The sequence below is a fragment of the Pangasianodon hypophthalmus genome, chromosome 19 (genome assembly GCF_027358585.1).
Source record: "Pangasianodon hypophthalmus isolate fPanHyp1 chromosome 19, fPanHyp1.pri, whole genome shotgun sequence".
NCBI lineage: Eukaryota > Metazoa > Chordata > Actinopteri > Siluriformes > Pangasiidae > Pangasianodon > Pangasianodon hypophthalmus.
Window position 1 is genome coordinate 13,990,791 of NC_069728.1, and position 8,712 is coordinate 13,999,502.

The 8,712-nt window shown below is 36.2% G+C and overlaps 1 non-coding gene across 1 annotated transcript; it reads left to right on the top strand.

Moving 5' to 3' along the window:
- The first annotated feature begins 2,608 nt into the window (after positions 1-2,608).
- Positions 2,609-2,681, top strand: trnaf-gaa (transfer RNA phenylalanine (anticodon GAA)). The gene has a single exon. It is a non-coding gene; the product is annotated as a tRNA-Phe (tRNA).
- The last annotated feature ends 6,031 nt before the right edge of the window (positions 2,682-8,712 follow it).

Here is an 8,712-nt window from a genome sequence, read left to right on the forward strand (position 1 = left end):
TTGTCACTATAGAAACAATAACGAAAAAGACTAGTTCACGAATATAAACCTATGATTTTCATAACAGTTGGCATTACTATCAGAGCCTTGCTGTTATAGAAAATAAATCAACACGTTCTGAACAATCAGTTTGGAGAATTCAAGTGAATTGTGGTAAAAATATGTACATTGTTGTACACATTTAAGCTTAAAACAGCCATGCTTTCACTTTTGAAGAGTGAGATTCCTAATTTTATGTACAGTAAGTTATAATGGAGTACAATGTAACATTTAAAATATTTATATAATAGAACAAAACATCACACAGATTGAAAGCTGATTTAAACTATAATTAATAAAATGAATAAAATGGGAAAGGTTTTACAAAAAACACACTAACGATTAACGACAGCTAAAGATGAACAGTCTTTATAAACTGTGAACTGGGAGGATGCTACAATAAATATTGAAAAGTGGCTTTGATTTAAATTTGTAGTATATCTCATGAGAGTTTTAGCGGAGACAGGATCTATTTTTTAACCGATTTACGATGAAAGAAGCTACATATTTCCATGGCTTAGATTTAGTTCAAAGGCATGAAAGTCTCTGGAGAATAGAAATTCTACACATTCCTATGGGTAACTATCTCACTCTCTTAGTAGTGTAGAGATAAAGGGGCAGTTCTGGTATATTTCACCCGTGCATGCTTGGGCTTCAATCGAAAGACCTGAGTAAAGGTGTGAGGGAAGGACAGCACTGAGCACTGCTTTTACTGACACTCAGCCTTTGAAGTCTCTCTGTGATCCAGACCAGCCCTTTGGAGGAATGCAGCTTAGGATGGGACGTGATCTGAGAATGGTGACAAAATCCAAACCATACTATCTGGAACCATACTATCTGTGACAAAATCCAAACCATACTATCTGGAACATATGGAGAAAGTGGAGAGTCAGTGATTTAAAATCATATTCCAGTGAGTTCTGTATTAACTATTCAGTGTTCAGTCTGGAGAGTTCTGATAGATACACCTGAACATGTAATGGCCTACAAGCGCATTTAACAACACAACACTTTGCCGAAGAAAAAAAAAAAGACAGAAATATATTTACAGCATTTAGCAGACAGTGACGTACAATTATCTAACTTACATAACTGAGCACTTGAGGGTTAATGGCCCTGCAGTAGCAGCGCTGGGATTTGAACACACCACTCAGAAGGCTAATGTCTTAACCACTGAGCTACCACTTCCCATGAAATAGAAATCCTATGAGCAAATAGTCAAGCCATTTTTACACATATGACAACACTACCAAGATTATGTGGAACATATGATAATATAGTATAGTATGTAAGGAATAAAACATGATGGGGTGTTCTGTTATGGGAAAATAATAAACATGATGCAATGAACACAAACTGGGATCAACTCCCAATATTTTCCAATAACAGCATGTCCAGAAGAGTTTTATTCCTCTTATACCACAGCAGTTTGCCAATTACAATTATTTTTTGATTCATTAAGAACAGCATGTCATACTTTTTATTTGTTTATAGACACTTTTTTACTATTGTGGAATGTCTGTTCTATAGCAGAAACAGCCATTCCCTCACTAGCCTCTCTTTTTTCTCTCCTGAGGTTAATAAGCCAGAAAAATGCAGCCTGAAGTTTCCTATGTCAGAAAACTTAAAGCAACAGTTTTAACACTGACTGCTACAAAGCACTGACTCTGGGAACTCCTTCTAAAACTGTTAACAAATGTCTCCTCACAGAAAATTTTACCATACGAACAATCACACACATTTATTTAAAAAAAGTCTGTTTATGCAGGGTATCCACCCTAGAAGCCTTTTGTATAAGTTATTGCTAATGTATTAGAATAAGCATTTTACATTTATATTAATATAAACCTCGAAGCCAGATCTACTGTCCGAGCTGCTGCTATAAAAAATGAATCAACACCTTCTGACCAGTTGGATTCAAGACTTCATCAGCAAGCACTTATTATGTTGCATACATCAATGTGCAATGGGGAACAGTCTACTGATATTTTTTATGATGTAATACTTTACTACATTTACATCCAGTTCTTATAGGTAACATTTGTAATTATAGAAGTGGCTGATGCAATCTTTGAGACAAACCAGAAGAAGTCACACAAGGAAAGTTTTCCGAATATATATAACACTGCTTCTAACAACCACCAAAGTGCAATATAAGATTTTCTTCTTTCTAGGCTGTTAGCAGAACTATTAACTCATAGCACATTTTAGAGCCAAGCATTACCTCATGGAAAGAGCAGAGGAGGCAGAGGAGAGTTTGAAAGCCACGGCAGTTTGCACAACAGGAGTTGCTCCTCGTGGAGCCGCTTCATTTCCTCACCAGTGTTTTAATCTATTTCAGTGACAGTAGCTAGCTATAAGGTTCCTCTTGCTAATCATCCCAGTGGCTGGTTGGAATGACCTGACCTAGACACTGCTATGGAGCATTGGGAATAAATAGGCTTGTCCTGTGTTTAGGATGTTCCCGGTCATAAACATTATCCATTATGAGACAGAAATTTAATAAGTAATTATTCTGTACTGTAAATCTCTCACCAGCAAATGTTGAGTACCAGTGGACAAGCTACATGCCGAAATAGCTCAGTTGGGAGAGCGTTAGACTGAAGATCTAAAGGTCCCTGGTTCAATCCCGGGTTTCGGCAATAGAGTGTCCTCTTGGAGGTGGAAGGGTTAAGGCCCTGGGTTGTGGAAGGCTCAAGCAGACACAACTTTCTTGTCAAGTCTGTACTTTCTTGTCAATGCAATAAAGAAAGTGGTGTACAAATACTCCCTAGTGTTTCTTCTCCTCAGTAATAACTCCTAATAAATCCTGACTTGTGCATGTACACTGTAGTTTCCAATATACTATTAGGCTTAAAATGCTGGATTGTTATGAAATGGTTTTATACATATTTAATAGTTAGGCCCTATTAAAGGTGTACCTCAAGGATCAATCATAAGGCCAAACTTGTTTTCCTTTTATATCAAAGGATTGTTGAATTCTCAAATCTGATGGTGTTGATTAATTTTCTATTGTTCAACAGCAGTGCAGGCTGCAAGATGAATCACACGTTCTAATACATTATTGTTTCTACAATAAGATTCACAGGGACGTGTATGGTGGCTTCACAAAATCTAAGCCTAATAATAAACAGATTAAAAATGTGTTGCTATTTAACAAAGAAATAAATATGGTGACGTTTTCTATAAAGAGAGACATTTATGGATGGAGGCTATATTACCACTGAGGTTAACTCCAGTGTTTTTTTTTTTTTTTAGATGACACATAGCATTCCATTGTATTGCACCTAATAAAATATGTGGTGTTTATCAGTTGATTAACTGCTTATTCAACATTATTTATTGGACTAACACAAATTTCTTGAAAATTCTTTGTGCCAACACAAATCCTTCCAATGTTTGGTCTGCACAGAGAGCAAAGCTAAACAGAATAGCAAGTCTTGGCAATTTTAGTTACAGCTGAAGTAAATTATTATTATTTACTCCAAATTCAGTAATACGTTTTAAATTGACAGTGTAAAACACACAAGAATTCACATAGTCAGCCAGGATTTACCTCACACTACATGATATGTTTCACTTGCTTACCCAAAATCACTTGTTTACCCAAAAAACACCCAAAAAGACGACTTACAGTGAATTCTCATATAGAATGCTGCAGCATCAAGTATCCGTAGTTATCAATAAAATAGTTTCAAATATACTTTTGGAGCCTTCTTTGTCAGATAATACATTTTGTGACAATTTGGTCAAGTTGTGATTTTAATGACCCTGTGACTAAAGGAAATTTGTGTCCTACATTACAGAATTTTCTATATCTGCAGACATAACCTACACATACCATACATAAAGCATGTGATTGATGCTCCTTTGACCACATGCCAAAATATATAGTGCACAGATAAATGGAAGGCATATGCTGTATATCACTTAATTAATCCTTAAATGGTGTTTGCTTTTGAGACAGTCTAGAAACTGATATGATTTGAGCTGAGCTGGAATCAATTTTAAGCTCACTAGCTGATTTGTGGCTGTTGTCTCCATAGATGCACTAAATAGGCTTCTGAAACTCATCTATGAGAGTAATAATAATTCCTCTTGTATGATCATGTGTATCCAAATGGTCTTTCAACACAGCATGCGCCCAATGAGAACCATCTTGAGCATATCAAATCAGTATATTGTCAGTGCCCGAACCAAAACAAGGGCTCCCCTTCAGTCATTAAGCACAAAAAGTACATTAACAACAGCAGCATGAAAAAGCAAAACATATGGAGCAGTCACTGGATTCCAAAGAATCTGTTTTATTGGACACAAGGCAAAGGACTTTCATAAGCATCATTAAAATATTAGAATCAGGAATGTTGAGTTAAAATCCTTCACAATATCCAAGCTAGGGGCTGTAGTCAGAGTTGAGCATGGAAATTTCGCAAATTGGTATTCAGACATCAGATGTAACTATGGACGTAATTACTTGAGAGTTATGCACACAGGGTGGGGTTTGAGGAAAACAAAAGTAGGCCTCAGTTATGGTGATTCTGACCCTGAACTTAAGCCCATTTTTCTTGTGTGATATCAGCTCGGGCAAGGAGCAGTATTAAATCCAGCCACTGTCTGACATTTTGATGTAACCACAATATGTCATGCTGATTCATGCATGTTCTGAGCATTGTGCATATATTTATAAATACAAAATACAGTTTGAGGCTAATATTAGAGACATAAATATTTTTTTTCTGCACAGAGGACTCTCTCTTCATAGAGAGAACATCTTAATCCCAAGGACCTTTTCTAAAGTGATCTTTAAGTGTAGCAGATGAGTGCTCAGTCAGCTTATCTTTCGAACCATCAGCAAACACAAGTGCTTGTGTTTAAAGCTGGTTGTGTAGAGAGCACTGAAAACCCCTTTCCTGGATGCTTCTAATCAAGACAAATCTGGCAACCATGAAAGCATGAACTACACACACAGGTGATTTGCATAATCTCACCAAGGAACCCAGAAAATTGGCTTCAGAAGATTGCTTAGGCCATCTGTGAAGATGATTATCAGTCCCCACATAAATACTGCTATAACTTTTGGACTTAAGTAGCCAACTCTGAAAATGGCCCCATGTCTGCACCAGCAAACTCCAACAAATCTGTATGTGTATGGGCAGAATTTTGTGGACATCTGATCATCACACCCATGTGATCCTTTCCCAAACTTTTGCCACAAAGTTGGAAGCACACAATTGTATAAAATGTCCTTGTATGCTATAGCATTACAATTTCTGTTCACTGGAACTAAGAGGTCCAAACCTGTTCTGGTATGACAGCACCCCTGTGCACAAAGGGAGCTTCATGAAGACATGGTTTACCAAGGTTAGAGTTGAAGAACTCAAGTGGCCTGTACAGAGCCCTGACCTCAACCCCACTGAAAACCTTTGGGATGAACTGGAATGCTGAGTGCGTTCCAGACCTCCTCACCCAGCATCAATGCCTGACCTCACTAATGCTCTTGTAGCTGAATAAGCACAAATCCTCACAGCCATGCTCCAACGAAAGCCTTCTCAGAAGAGTGGAGGTTATTATAACAGCAAAAGGAGGACTAAATCTGGAAGGGATTGTTCAACAAGCACATATGAGTTTTATGGTCAAGTGTCCACAAACCTTTGACCATACAGTGTGTAATACACATGTAACACACTTATCTTAGTAAGCATAAGCTGGATCAAGGGTAAAACCCTGAATGATTGACAAATAATTATTATTTCTCCTTACCCTTCTCATAAACTGCAAAAACAAAATAAAACACAAAACACACAAAAAAACCACACTGAACCACTTCCAGCAATTTCCAGGAAAACTCTGTTGCACAGTGTTCTATTCACTGTTGCTTTACAGAGGTCTATTCACAGTTGTAAAGGAATAAACCTAGAGCAGAGAGATTTGGACCTGTAGGACGATAAGTGGCAAGCCTGGAGTATTATGTGAAGTATTTTGTGGGTGGTCTTCTATTCACAATAAATCATCAAAGCATTATTACCTCCTCACGGTGTCACAGGATATAACGATTATTTTCTTGAATGGACAGAAATCTGTCCCATATTGGAAAATTTGCCAGTACGATGTGACATTTCTCCATCTTTTGGAAAACTGAAAACAAATGGCACTGATATATGGTCGAGGACTGTACATCCTGTGTTTTTTGCTTAAGCTATGCTTAAGGATCCCTTGTGGAGTGTAATTATGGTCTATTTCACAGAAGAATTGGGGATACTCTCACTCAGGCTCAGAACCAAAGTTACAAGAAGTGATGAAATACTTTTAAACATTGACAAAAACCAGGGCAAACTAGGTGCCAGGTCTTGTTCCTGGTTAGCAGCTTGTGGTTTGGAACAGTGTTTCCTAAGTATTGATATGAGATGGTACGAACCATAGCATACCTTTTTATGCACCTTAGGATCTAAATAAGCTCTTTATATTTAGTTTTAGACCCATTTGATACTGTTTTCATGCTATAGATATGAGATGGTACGAACCATAGCATACCTTTTTATGCACCTTAGGATCTAAATGAGCTCTTTATATCTTTCCTGCATTCCTGAATAGTATTACTGGGGAGAAATTTCAGAACAATTTAAATGGGTTGTGCTGGATGTTTCTCTTAAGAGCCTCTTACTGGTGCTCCCAAATCTCATATGGTCAAACATGCTATGTTTGTTGCATTTTGGTTTATTTATAACCTAACATACAGATTACATTTAGATTATACATTAACATTTAGATTATACGGGAATTACGGGCATAAAACAAATTGTGTCTTCTTCCCTTCCATTGTTATATTTTGGGCTTATTTCTAGATGCTTTCTTTGAAAATGATTACTGATAAATCTTTTTAACAAGCCAAATAAGTAATATCTGTATTAACCAATATTCATACCATCAAACAGTTAAATTCTACCCACCTTGACGAATCTAAACCAACACCTTAATTACCATGAATTCAGTAATTTATGAATATTTAGGAAGATTATTTATGTTGACTAATTGTTATTTATGGAATGAATTAAATTAATTCAGATGTATATTATCATTCGAACAAATAATCATCATGTGTTAAAATGTATTGTTACTTTCTTATCATTACTTATTAATGCCGAAGTTCAAGGCTCATTAATGTTAACTTATGCAGTAAATAATTAATTTTTTAAAAACATAATGCAATATTGTGTGCAAGCTATGAATGTTTGCAAGTTAGAAGAATAATCCTTTGTAACAACTTCTTCATGGATCAAAACTGTTATATCAGCAATTACAAAAACTAAAACTACAACCACATATAAACTTTGTTCAATGTCACTTGCACCCTTTTAACAAAGAAGACAGCCAGACAAAAAACAAGCCATTATAGATTAGCAGCTAATAAACAATGCAGTCATGATTTTCGGCAATTCAAAACCGGTTCAGGTCACTGCCACTGTAAATTACTCATAAAAAAATATATATTTACCCATATTACAGGAAATGCTGCTTTGTATTTATTTCAGACATAACACATCTGCTGTCAACTAAATTAGGTGTTAAGTTTAAAAACATCTGTATGAACATCTGAAGGATTTTGTATAAATGAACAAATAACCAACTATCATAATTGCCTTTGAATGTCTGGCTGATGACATTGCCAAAATTCACACTTCTGAAAGGGCCTGTGTTCATCTCTGTGTTCAAGTAACGAGGTAAGGCTGAACTATCTGAGACCAAGACTGTGGCTATCTGTGGTAACTGCATAGCCTTCAGTTTTCATGGTGATACATTATTCTCAGTATTGGCTGGTTACAATATTGAATAGGAAGGCAAAAAAAAAAAAAAAAACCTACAGTAACTAAAGTATCAGTAACTTGGCATTACCATTATGAAATCATTAAAGTTGAGCCTTATGGTTTCTCGTCATAGGCATAAAACTGGTACACATATTGTGATTGCATTTTTTTAGTTAAGAGATTCATGTTTGTAATCATGTCTCTTCCAAATAGCAAGCATGGAAAACAGAAACGCTATGCCTTTAGACCACAAAAATCTCACAGTTGTCATGTAATTCATACTTTTGATTGGATGATGTTTGCTTAGTATATTTACTGGTAGGTTTTCCACCAAAGGGCCAGAAGGAAATTAGACCCAAGCTTGCTTCTTAATACCATTCAGTGTATTTTTACTATGTTTACTATGTTTACTATGTTTACGACAACAACAACAACAACAACAAAAATCCACTTTAAGCCAGTTGTTAACAGCGAATAACGAATAAGATTTCTGGATGAGAAAAATTGAGTCTTATATTTATGTATTTTTGATTTGAAAGAGAGAGAAGGCTTAGCCCCGCTAGTCTATTTATTCCAGCCGGCCCAGATTACTACTTTATAAAAATGTCTACCTCTGAACCTGTGGTTGCAGTGAATCATCCAAATACAACTACCTCCCTAATGTCATGGGAATCTTAATTTTTCTGGAAAGAATCTGTCCTGTGTTGGAAAATTTGTTGCAGGGTCATGCTGACTGCATTATTCTTTTATGAAACATAATTTATGCTGTCATTTGTGCCTTTTGACTTACAAAGCCATGCATGGGTTTTAGACCTCTTTACCACGCTCGCTCAGCAAATGTTCCTCTAAATTCTTTAAAGCCCAGCTTAAC